The sequence below is a fragment of the Xiphophorus hellerii genome, chromosome 6 (assembly GCF_003331165.1).
Source record: "Xiphophorus hellerii strain 12219 chromosome 6, Xiphophorus_hellerii-4.1, whole genome shotgun sequence".
In the NCBI taxonomy this organism is placed as follows: domain Eukaryota; kingdom Metazoa; phylum Chordata; class Actinopteri; order Cyprinodontiformes; family Poeciliidae; genus Xiphophorus; species Xiphophorus hellerii.
In genome coordinates this window covers 16,941,680-16,955,240 of record NC_045677.1, presented here as the reverse complement: position 1 = coordinate 16,955,240, position 13,561 = coordinate 16,941,680, and positions in this window count along the sequence as shown.

The following is a 13,561-nucleotide window of genomic DNA, read 5'->3' as shown; positions in this document are numbered from 1 at the left end:
TGATTGTAGGAGGTGATGAGCTCTTTTTAGAAAAGCATAAACACTGTGTGACTCATGATGACACATTGACTCAACTTTACAAAAACAGTTTTCTGTGGCTTCCTTTGGTAAACACAGCATTCAAATATCATATAGAAGGGTGTTGTTTGAAGTCATATAAAAAGAACAAAACAATAAGCATTGAAAAGAATGAAAGTTGTTTTTAGCAGCTTTCACATGACAAAAAGTAGTGTTACGTCTAGTTTAACATTTTTACTGTTGATGGCAATGCTTAGAACACGTGTATAAACTATTTTTAAACGATCATTTTATACCCAAATGGGATAGAATAAAATGGTCACACAATGGTAAATTTAATACATTTTTGCTCTTTGTTTTGGTATATTTTGACATATTTCAAAAGGGGCTTATGCCAGAGTTAATTCTCACGTAATCTTGAACAAAATAAAATAAAAATTAAATTGTGCTTCTGTTGTGCAGGAAAAATGAAGTCGTATCTTCAGACACTGCTTTACTAACGTGCTCAAGCAGCACATGTTAGTAAAGCAGCACACATCACATCTCTTGATAACAAAACTGAAGAAGTTCTTGTCAAAAAAAAAAAAAAAGTGACACTCCCTGATTAACAATGTCTGCCCAGCTGGTTGTGTAACCACACATTGTACTGGGCAGTAGCTGGTAATCCCCATAATTTTTCATTATAGTTTTGGGCTTTATAACTCAGATATGCACCTAAGCATCTGGAAAGGATGTTGTTAGCTGTCAGCCTGTTGGTGTGTCTGGCTGGATGTTCCAACATCAAGTTAGATACAGCAGGGTGGTAAGAGGCAGTCAAAAGCAAAAACCCAGCAGTCCCTTTCTAGTAGGTGTACGTGCTTGGTGGCTGTTAATTAAACATCATAACATTCAAGCAAACCACATAGAACTCTTAACATTAACATATGCACACAGCATTTAACTACTCAAACATGCACCCAGGATGTGATCTAAATGTTTCAGATACTCACTCAGAAGAAAATGTTTCAAAGGAATGTTTAAATCATAGAACACATTGAGCCTCTTTAAAAAAAAAATGTAATGATTTTCCATTATGTCAGCTCATCATTAGCATCTTATACTCATGCATCACTATGTCTCGTGCAAAATATATCGACCTACCAAACATCCAAGCACTGATTTGAAGAAGTCCCAAACTTTTGAATCCTTAAGTCTTGGAAAACCTTGAGATCTTTGCTAATTTCTCAGTGAAGAAGGAAATTTGTCCAACTTGATTATATTGATGGTTCAGTTTGAACAAAGTTGAGTGTCATGAAAAGGGAAGGTGACGGAACACAGTAGTAAGCATGCCAAATGAGTAAATAATTGCAAAAACAGAGCAACAACAAAAACCTAAGTTTATCCATTTGAAAATTAAACATCTTGTGTTTGTAGTGAATTCAACTGAAGATAGGTTGAAAAGGTTTTGCAAATTATAGATTTTTGTTTTTATTTGTTTTACAGAACATCCCAACTTCTTGGAACTGAGGTTGTAGGTACAGCATGTACAGTATACAGCATACAAATATTTTCAAGACACTGCGAGTCAAAATTATTTTTTCTGCCATACACACGCGTCATATAATGACACATCATAAGACTAAGTTTCATATTAAACCTTGCATTAACCTTTAATAGTTCCTATAAATTGTTCCTAATTTATGGGAATAAATTATGTTATATAACTAGTTTTATGACAGCAAAACACAATTTCAGGCAAACACTCTTTGTTGAACTGAAAACAATAAAATCAACAGTAGCAGCAAATACAGTTTCATTGAAGATTGTTGCTTCCAAAGGCTGAGTGTACTTATTGCACCTTTATGAAGTGATATATTTGGTGAGTTATCGCAATTTGTTTTATGTTTAAGAACAAACTGTAATAAAATAGAATAGTTATATAACAATATCTTATTCATGTACAATAAGGCACAGAAAAACTGCCTGCCCGTTAGGAAAATTAAAGTTGTTCAACCCCTGAACATAAACATGCTTTCTGTTGTACCAAAGAAACAGTTCCAAAACAAAAGCAGAGTTTCTCCTGCGGGGGCTGTCAGTTAGGGTGAGGCCCGGATCCAAACAACCCGATGAGAAGCACTGAGATACACATTCATACCAGCAACCTTGAAATTCCTCAGTAGAATCCTCCAGGAGATTTGACAGCATATCTAATAAGGTGACTGATGACCAAGACACAAAGTAACGACACAAACATTGGAAATAGTAAACAGTAATGACTAATGTCTCCATGCAAGGGAATTCTATGATTTGAGATTGGTGTTGACATGGGTGACTGCTGTCTGGCACGCGATGTGGGATTAAGGACATAAACAAACCTGCGTCTGGCTCCGCCCAAGACTCACATGCCCAAACTCCCTCAGTCAGGAATGTTTCCCCAGGTCCACAAAGAAGCAGGTTTACAGGTATACTATCTCGGATCTTGTCAATCAAAGTACAACTCAAAGAAATATGTGCATTCCACATCAAATAAATAACATTATGCATTTAGCGATAAAGCATTGGATCAAAAAGGCAGGAAAAAGATGGAGGGAGAAACTAATAGTGATTTGTTTTGGAAAAATCTTATTGCTGGTACTAAATGGCAACCATATTTAAGGAACCTGTTTGGCCCTCTGATCCCCAGTTGTATGTAAAAGTTTATGGAGAATGTGTCCATCCAACCATTATCTGAACCTGCTTGTCCTTGCAGGGCTTTGGGGGCTGGTCCAGAAGATATCATATATATATATACATGTATATACTGTATATATACATATATATATACAGTATATATATATAAAGACAATTTTAAACAGTTATAAATCATATTATAATTATATTCTATAAACATCAATGATGCTTGCTTCAGATAGTTCTCAAAAGCTTCACATAGGATAGTAAATTTAATGACCTGCAACTTTTATCTTGCTTTCTGATGTTACATCTGCTTCTGTCTTTGTCACCATTTACAGTAAGCAAACAAGTGGTTTCAAGAACCTGATGTACAATCAAACCATTAACTTGTTTAACTTTACCAGCAGTAATATCAGTAGGGAAAAGGATTCGGGAACGCTGATAAGGTTTTACTGCTCGGTAAGAAGTTATTCATAAATCCATAAAAATCACCGGATAAAACATTGCAATTGTGTCTATTGTCTGTGTATGTCAGGAGGGAGAGCCATAGAGAGAGAGAGAGATAGAAAGGTAGAGAGAGTGAGAGGGACTGCCATTTCCAGCAAACCTCTTTAGAGCAAGCAGGGTGGGATTTAAAGGAAGAAACCTGAGATGAACAATTGTGTTGGGAGATCTAATGGGAAACAGTTACAATGAGCTTGTGTGAGGGTTTATCTGAAAGTTAAAAACTCAAAACAGCGAGGTATGCTTTCTTTGTACCAGAACAGGCCAGGCTGGCACACGATGAATGAGATCAAAGGTTTCTGTGAATCCAGTCTGACATAACTCGTCGCTCTTTCTCTTCCTCTCTCTCTAGTTCTTTTTTGCAGACACACACACACAAGCAAACACTTATGCTATATAAACATACCATCATTATTGTCACTGCTTTATGTCTATTATTATATTCACCTATTTCAATTTTCAGGATTTTCATTACACAGCTGGAGATAGGCACCACCACTCTCCCAACCCCAATGGGATAATGGTGCAAGAAAATGGATGGATGGATGGATGGATGGATGGATGGATGGATGGATGGATGGATGGATGGATGGATGGATGGATGGATGGATGGATGGATGGATGGATGGATGGATGGATGGATGGATGGATGGATGGGTTTTCATTACCTTCATTGAGGACTATAAATTAGACAATCTCAGACCTGAGACCTTATAATTTCCTCATTTCATCATTTCTCTTTTATGGAACAATTTGTTTGTTACTGCTTATAAAATCACAGTGACATTCTAGAGTGAAACAATAAAACACACCCCCTACTGGATGAAAGAGAAAACATGTTTGTAAGTTTACCTTTTATATTAGAGTCTGTACAATGAACGTGTTATAATTACTTTTAAATGACATCTTTGACTATATACTTCCAACAGAAAGTCAGTTATAAAAATTCTAGATTGTGTTTTGACTATTCTTACTCTTCGGGACAAATGTGAAATTAATGCAAAAGTAATCAAGGGGATTACTTTGCATGCTTTTAGCAATGCTTTTCTTTTAGTTATTTAGACAATATGAAAGTAAACATATCTGTGACAGAATCAAATATTGATTGCTTTAGAGCTTTCAGTGACCTTGCTCAAAATTTGGACAAGACTGTTCAAACAACATTAAAAAAAGACAATCTTACCACAAAAAGGCTACATTCACAGTGTACTGACAGATCGGATCATCACTAAACAGTGTTATTATACAACACAAAGATATTCTCTAGCTAAGTACACCTTTGTGATTTTATTATTGATGTTCATAACGTTGTCCTATCTAATGTGTACAGGTCTGCAGCATGTTGTTCTAACCTGAGTTGTTAAAACAACCTCACTGCTGTAAAAGTACAACCCCTGGTGGGTCTTCATAGGTCTTAATGTTAAAGAAGGAGAAAAAGCTTTGAGTTTCATTTTAATAGAAGATCAATATTAGTTTGAGGATTACAGTCTTTCTCATTTCTGCACAATGAGAAATTCAACTAATGTCAGGTAGTTTATAATGATTTTGAATGAATTTGTCTGTTTTCTTCATCCAGATTAGCAGGTTTGTATTTACAGGGATCCATGATTAGTTGAACATGTTGGCCTAAATATGTTATAATTTTCCTATTTACTTAAAAATATGTAATTACTTTAAAAAATGTCATATCTTTCAGCCATAGAGGTCACCATATTTCTTTTCTTTTTTTCTTTTTTTTTGATGACATGGTCAGGTCTGTTTTGAACTGGAATACAGAGTAAGCACAGTAAGGTTAATATTATCCAAGTTGTTTTTAAAAATTATTATTATATTGTGTTTGACTGGTGTAAGCTGTTGGTTGTATAAGAAAAAAAACTGAAATAGTCAGGTAAGGTTTCTTCGCTTCAGACTTTGCACGTTATTTTTGTTGATCTAAGAAATCAATAACTTTCATCATGTTTGTCACTATTTGTAATTCTGTTGATAATAAACAGGCACCAGCTCCCTGTGAAATGCTCTGCACTCTCCTTGTTTAAAATAAGACAACTAAGTTTGTTTTTTTTTTGTGCCTGAAACATTAGGCAGGTGCACAATAATGTGACAAGGATATGATGCTGACTTCAGAATACTGATTGAATATTATTTTTCTGCATGCACAGGATATTAATTCTACTGAACTATGAAACCCTTAATCAATATTAAGCAAATGCTTTAAAAAATAATACTTCTTATTTTAATAGGAAATAGAATCTTGAACAGGACAGTCTTTGATAGTGCTTATCATCAAGCAGTCGATGTTGTGAGACCACTTTCCTATAAATTGCTTTAAAGGTCAATATGCAAATAAACAACAAAGTGCTAGTTCGTGTGCCTGTTTCTCACCTTACAAAAAAAATGAAAATCACGTTTTCACATGTGAAAACATGTGATTTTCATGGGATTTTTATCTTGATACTTTGACCACTATCTTTTTGAGCGATTGCTTAAGTTTGACATGGAAATTTCAAAATGATTATCTAGTGTTTAGGCAAAGCGTCTGCAGCTCGTGAGTCAAATCAAGAGAGGATCTGCTTATCCCTCTGTTTATGCTCCCTGTTTCCTGTGCTGCTGTTTGGTAGCCGGTGTGGGAAGAAACACTGCATCAGGAGACCAATTAAACTTCAACAATGAATAAATAACAGAAGAAATGACATTTATTCCAAGACTAAGTGTTTTCTGGTGGGTTAATCAATCTCACTGTTGACATCCGAGGATAGCTTAATATGGTGGCAAAAATGTTAACTGCTCTGCATATATAGACATGTAGGGTAAATCATTACCCTACCTTGCTTCTTTAAGTGTTATCTAAATGAGCTCAGCCCTTTCCGGATGAATTATAGTCATTAAGAAACACTGTGGTCTCCCCTTAAGCGTATCTTGGAGTGAAAGTGACTTTCATGACACAGCTCTTTGACTATAGGGTAATTACACTACGCTGTGTTTATGTCAACTAATAGGCCCCATGATGTTTATTGATTGACCTCAACCAAAGCAGCGACCGTAAGGGATGTTAGCCTGATTTAGGTAGCTCAATAATAGACATTGATATACAGTATCATGCCTCTTGCTTCACTGTCAAAGCACTTTCTCAGCTTGGTCTCCTTATAGTTGCAAGAACTTAGCCTGCCCTCTGTAAGTGCATTGAATCTCCTGGGTGGTCTCAGGGCTTCAGTTGTGTAATACGGGTGTCTTGCTGTTCCAAGGACGATGTGAAATACAGTGGGAATGCTTAATTTTAGTCAGATAGGAATAGCACATGAGCTTGAATGGACTGATCAGAGGTGATGCCCGTATTTGTGGTTTGGGAAAAGGCTTTTGAGTTCAGCTCGCCAGGTAGATTACAGAAGAGAACCAGAGTGGAGTGGGACGTTGTGCAAGAACCAGTTATAATCAGAGTGTGGAGGTCTGTCTTGCCTCTGACCTGGACCTGGACTCCTTTTGGGAGGATTGAGAAGAAGGTGTGGTCTCCTCTCGTCTACCCCATTTCCTGCCTACAACACAAGCTCTAATTGAAAATTTGGGTGGGCTTGTTTATTTACATGGTTGAAATGTGGCGAGGTTGTATTTATATTTTCATGGCATGTTCTCAGCAGTACTGCATTACAAAGCCTTCCCATGAGAATGGCATGGGAGTGGAAGAGGAGCATAGAGCTGTGGAGCACTACCAGGGCTTAATACTGTGCATCTGGTATGCATGCTTTAGAAAAATTATGGATATTGAGACTGAATTTAATTTGTAGCCAGCAATGCAGGGATTATGAAGTCAAGCATGTCATGTCTCCATTGCTTTTAATATTTAACTAGCTCCATCTGAAGATTACAGTGCCTAGAAAAGTGCTACCCCATTAACTTTTCCGCTTAGCTGAATTTTTAGCCACAAATGTCAGCGTATTTTATTTGGATTTTTTGTTACAGACCAACAGAAGATAGCGCATAATTCTCAAGTGGAAGAAAATTTATTCATGGTTTTTAAAATAACATAACATTTTAAAAGTGCTGTATTAATTTATATCCATCTCCCATTACAGTTATGACCTTAACTTATTTATTGTAACCAATCTTTCAACAATTTTGTTGGGTTCAACATTTTGTAATTTATTGTAATATGACTCCAGCTGTTCTGCAAAAGTCACAAAGCACTGCTTAATCCATAATCTGAAAAAATACAGGCCATAATCCCTGTTAATATTTAGTTACCATTACAGATTAAAAATTTATTTAACAGTAAAACCGTACTTATTGTTGGTGAGAGGGCCCATTTAAACTTTGGTAAAATTTAGTATAGGATGTGGACTAACACCACAAACATGTTCAAGAAGGGAGTCTAGTCAGATGAGATTAAGGCCTACATTTTGGAACACTGTGCAAAACTGACACCTGCACATCATCCTGAATATATCATCCAATTCAAAAAACATGGTGGTGGCTGCATAACTTTGTAAGGATGTTTTTCTTCAATGTGACAAAATATGAAAAGGTTAAATCACTACTATTGTACCTACTGTTACTGCGGTCCTCTAGCTGACAAATCTCTCAAGTGCTGTAAAGATGAGTAGTCAAAACTGTCTTTGAGTTGTGTCAGTCTGGTTGAATTGTATGTTTGTGTATGATTAGCTAAGTAGCTAAAGGTACATCTTTTTAGAAGAGACATGGTCACAGAGTGACTGGACCTATTCGAATAAATACATGAAAAGACATAGACATATGCACACACACACACACACACATGCAAATATGGACTCCAGGTCTCTACCGTCCTCCCTACCCGTCTGCTGCAGACCACACACACAGACCACACAGAGTCTGAAAACAGCCCAAGAGCCACTCACTTACGAATAACCCTCAGAGCTACCACTCTGACCACTTCTGTTTCTCTGAATCTGTGTTACTTGATTCATAAAACAAGAACGAGGGACCGTATGTTAATGGAAGACTTTCAATTTAGGAAGATGTTAAATGTATTGATGTGGATCGTCACATTGTCATTTAGCTTCACTTTAGTGGCACTTATGTGTTCTCTTTTCATTCACAATAACAACAACGTCCAAAGGGTAAGCAGTGACGAAATGCAAGAATTATGGTTATTAATTTAACTTTTTCAGATAGCTGGCAATATATCGCTCTCTGCTGGCCATTTTCCTCACTCCACCTTGGTCCATACATACAACTTTGTTGAATCTTTAAAAAAAAATGTACACTTGCTGTTTGTTTCTTTAAATAAAAGGAAAATGTGGATTGTTAAATAACTTTGAATTTCCTACTCTGTCAATTAATGTTTCTGTCTAATATCCTTTATGTTCAAAGGTCATGCACATTCCCAGCCAAATTAAGCACACAATGTAGCCCCATGTATCAGTGCTACGTAATGTACCATATTGTTCTGCTTATCAAGTTTTATCTGTTTATAGTCATGTGTTTTCCATTACACTGACTCTCCTTATCCGATAACTGTTGGTGCTTTCCTGTCATCATAATGTATTGAGCCAGGAGCATTGTTGTCTGAAGACACTTGTATAAACAAAGACATCTCAAACAATTCACTTGAATTACTTGTGCTAATAAAAACGTAATAGATTTTTTGGAAACCGAACAATTCTCATGATTTTGGTAGGTCACATACAGATAATCATTCATGCTGCAACAGGAGGCTATAATCATTTTAATCGCACAATAAAATATAAAGTACATGGGAAGCGATGAGGAAATTATAGGAACTCAGCTTCGAGGTCGGCTTACAGGAGTCCATTTTGTTATGACGAATGTTTATTTTATTTGCTATCTCTCAAACTTTTACGACTGCCTTGCAAAGATATGCAATTGGTTTATGAGGATATGTATTTTCAGGAACTGGTGGAGGAGAAATGACTCGTGAGTTTTCATGGCCTAAGTCAAAAATTAACTTACTAACCTAATTTTAGCTATCGGCAAACTTTTAGTGATATTGTTTTGTTTCCTTCCATAGATAAAAAATCAACACAGGCTCCTATTCCAAAAGAGTGTGTATTTACGGGCAAACAGACAGAAAGACTGACAGATAAATAGATAAATAGAAAAAGACAAACTCCAAAATGAAAATTTCTCAGCTGAGATTTCAATCAGTTTTCCCCCAATAGCCTATGTTTCCTTGCCCATATGACATAATAACTGTTCTCTGAGATATAACTTTGATTTTCAGAATTTAAAGTTGTACAATGTGCTGACATCAACAGGAACTAGATTGTTGTGACAGGAGTTTACTGATGCTTGTGTGGATTCATTATATTTTTACTGGTGCATTTGCCACTTTAGTCAAAGCCAGTAAAGTTTTCCCGGTCAAGAATATTAACAATTAAAACAACATTTTCTTAATCAATAACTACTGGCACTTAGCTTAGCTTAGTGATTACTGACTTTGAGATCTTCTTGAGTTTTCCTAGTCTTATTCTAAATGGATATCTAAATCCATGAATTTTTTCACTATTATATTTTGCTACTTTCCGTTCACATTTTTCTTTATTACAGGCTGTGATGACATTTACCAACCTGACAAAACAGTAAGGATGAAATCCTGAAGCAAACCCCTAAAGTGACAAAAAAACATCTATTCAACGAAAAGCAATTGATGGACTAATTCATCACAAATTAACTTTATTTGCTGGTCTGCAACAACAACTACCAAAAAACAGACAGTTATTTATTAAGTTAGATAGTATATGTCAGTAGCTGAAAATGAAGCTTCATTATCTGCAAGGCTGGAGCTTGATGAGTTGTATGTTTTTTTAATTACATGCCAGGACCATGACAACAAGTGGTCATGAAAGAATGAAAGATTCAACCAAAATCATTATGAATTCATAAATCCTCCTCCTTCCACACAAATAACACTGTCCTTCTTGCTGCGTAAGAATGACACAGAACAGAGGCCGGTTTTGTTTTAGCCAATGGTCACAGTGGAAGATAAGAAGGGAGGTAAAGATCTTCAAAGCTTACACTTGGAGGAGTGCCAGAAAGAGTAACAACTTGGCAAGCCTACACAACATTAGATGTTATCTACACCTCAACATGTTGCTAGAAAGTGACGGCATGAAAACACATTTTTTGATATCTATCTATCTATCTATCTATCTATCTATCTATCTATCTATCTATCTATCTATCTATCTATCTATATAATAATCATTTCATTCAACTGCATATATAAAATGTATACTGTATGTCAAGTGGAATTTCACTGCAAGGCTCCAGCAATAATAAATAAATAAAATAATGAATAAAAACATAAAAACTAGTTAAAATAAATACGTAAACAGGTAAATAACTGCAAAACAGATGAAAGTTTGCTGAATTTTAGCAGAACATGAAATGATATTTGATGAGATAAGACAGTCAGTAACAAATTCTCCAAGATATCTTGATGTAAAAAGGGACAATATGTGGAAAAAGCACCTAGTCACTGTCGCATAGTGCATGGCTTACTTTACACTACGGGTTCTTTGTGGGTGAAACTTTATTTCTCTGCTTGCAAGCATCAGCTATGTTCCCCAATTGGGGCATAAACTCAACATTAACCAGCAGATGTCAGCAAAGCACAACAAAGTGTTTTCTGTGACAGAATCTCATTATTTTCTTGCATGAAAACCTTGCTGTGTTTTCACAGATCAAATTCTCTTTAAAAATGTTTTTTTTAATTGTTTGTTTGTTTTGTTTTGTTCTTTGCATATGAGCAATTAAGCTCATAAGTGAAATAAGTGAAAATAATACTGGAAAGGAGAAATTTAAAAATGTAATTACTGCAGTGGTCTAATATAATGTTTCTGGTTTTTAATTATTTAACATTAAATCTTAAGTGGGATTTACTTGTATTCTATATGTTTGTAGAAAAAAAGAGGTCTGAGAAAAGGGAACTGGGGTGAACCCATTTTATTTTCATAAACCAAATATAATATAAAGAATGCTGACAGGCTGATGATCGATTCAGTTGAATATGTGTCTCCAATGTGACTGCAAATGAAACATGATTTAGAGTTCTTGACTGTGAAACAAAGATATGGTTTTAATTACAACATGAAGAGCAAGGTTTGCTCTAACAAGTCAGAATTAAGTTCTCTGCACTATGTATACACTTTGTAAAGTGTTTAATGAAAACAACAAATGACTTGTATGTTGCGTGTGTGATTGTTGTGCTGGCATGAATGGGATAAGCTCTTTATTTGGTGGAGAAATCACACAGAAATTAGAGAGTTTTATTTGATTTGGAGGTAGATTTTTTTGGTGCTCGGACCATGAATGCACTGATCAGGATGAGGATTAGTTTTTCTTGGAGTGGAGACTGGAAAGGAGAGAAGCTTTAAGGAGCCTGGGAGGACGAAGTTGGAGGATGTGGAGGAGGCGGGTTGAAGCTCGGCTGGAAAGGTAAATCCATGGAAGAGGAGTCTTATAAAGAGATTCTTGAATGATGATTGGCTGAGGTGGAGAGAGCTGTAGCGGAGACATAGGCATTGGATGAAGGCAAAGTTGGTTTAATTATCAGTAAATCAAGTGTTGCTCCTATTTAAGTAATTTTACCTTTCTATGATAGATTATGATTATACCATTTCTTTGTTATAAGCCCTTCATTATAGCTTATAACACCAAAATTATATCTGAAACTGCTTACCTCTCATATGTCTTGGGGCAGCCACTGTAGTATTTACACTTACTATGTTATAACGTCTTGCATTTCCACATCCAAGTTCTGACTTTAGGGCGTCACAGAAGGTTTCTCAATTTTCTTTGGAATATACTTTTCCTTTTAAAACATTTTTGACTGAGGCATAATATGTTTGAACTACTCATCTTCTTTGGCTGTTTACTAGCTTTAAATTACACTTCAACTTTCAATGGCCAAACTGCCTTAGATATAGTTTGTAAGTAGTTGAAACTAAAACGTGTCAGGCTTTCAGACGAGTACCACAGAAGGCAGCTAAGTACCGTTAGTTGTACTTATACCACAGTTTGACCACAATGGCTGTAGTGTGAAATGCAGTAGAACAATTGAGATACTTGATAAAATTGTGTTAGACTCACAGCAAATTTATTTTGACGTTTAATTTATCTCTACACAACATTGTTTCATCAAAGATAAAAAAAAAGAAGCAAGTACAATCAATCTCACTACTTTTATGGAAGAAATCATAATGTAAATTGTCTCAACATGAAAATCGCTAAAGTTCATCCTAGTGATTCTGTAGAAACCAGTCCAGCATCATAATATGTTTTTCAGAATGCAGATATGATATTTGGGGTTTTATTTTTTTTTATAAACCCTTTATATAACAATATATATGAGCATCCCTTGACTAGGATTTCAGCTCCAGAGCTTCAAGCAAAGGACACAAACAATGTCACTACTAGCAACAGCTTCTACAGACGGAAAAACTAAAAGCCTAACTACGAATGATGTGGCTTCCTGCAAAAGGGGAAACACCATGACAAATGCTTGAATGTATGTTTTTTTTTTCCTTTTTTTTATCTTTCTAACCACGTATCACTCTCATTCTTGCTCTCAGTGTCTGCAAATGTTGACAGCACAGAGATAAAATGTTTCGAGTAGAATAAGGACAGCTTTTATTTAAAAGCTTGTTTAAATAAAGGTTTTTTGATTTGGCTTTTTGACTGTCATGATTTTCAGGATTTCCTCTGATTTGCTCTTTACTGTAAGTCATTAAATGTGATGTGAAATAGGTGTCTGTTTTTGAGTCACCAATGCTGTAGGTGGGGGAGTCACATGTTTTATCCTAACTCCATAAATGTCAATTCCTGATAACAGTAATACCACAACTGTGAACCCACCCACACAAAGGCATCTGGTCCTTCACTATGCATACTCGCGCACATGCACATATGCATTGCTGACAGCAAGAATAGGAACTCGTCGGCTGAATCATTTTGAGTTCTTGACTGTGATATAAAGACTGAATTTCACTCATCAGACAGTCTGGGGGCTCACTGGCAAGACATTTGAGGAAAAAGGATTTATGGTTGATGAAAAAAGAAAGTATTCCAGACTGTGATTTTGGTCAAAGTTTGTGAAAGGGATGTGGTTTAAGTGTGAGGGAAGTAAACGCAGAGATCGAAACTCAGGACCACAGAAGAAAACATCACAATGCTTAAATCTCCTCTACCTTGCCTTTTGACATTAACAACATCAGCAGAACGAGGAATTTTGCTAAAATAATCAGTGCTTTCCATGTTTGTGGCATAGTTAGGAACCTAGTTTGGCAAGGTTTTTGTGTTATATTTAGGCTGTGAGCATCTGCATCAGAGATGCCCAAATTCAGGATCTGCAGGATGGTTTTCCGATCTATTTATTCCAAATGGATCGGAATAA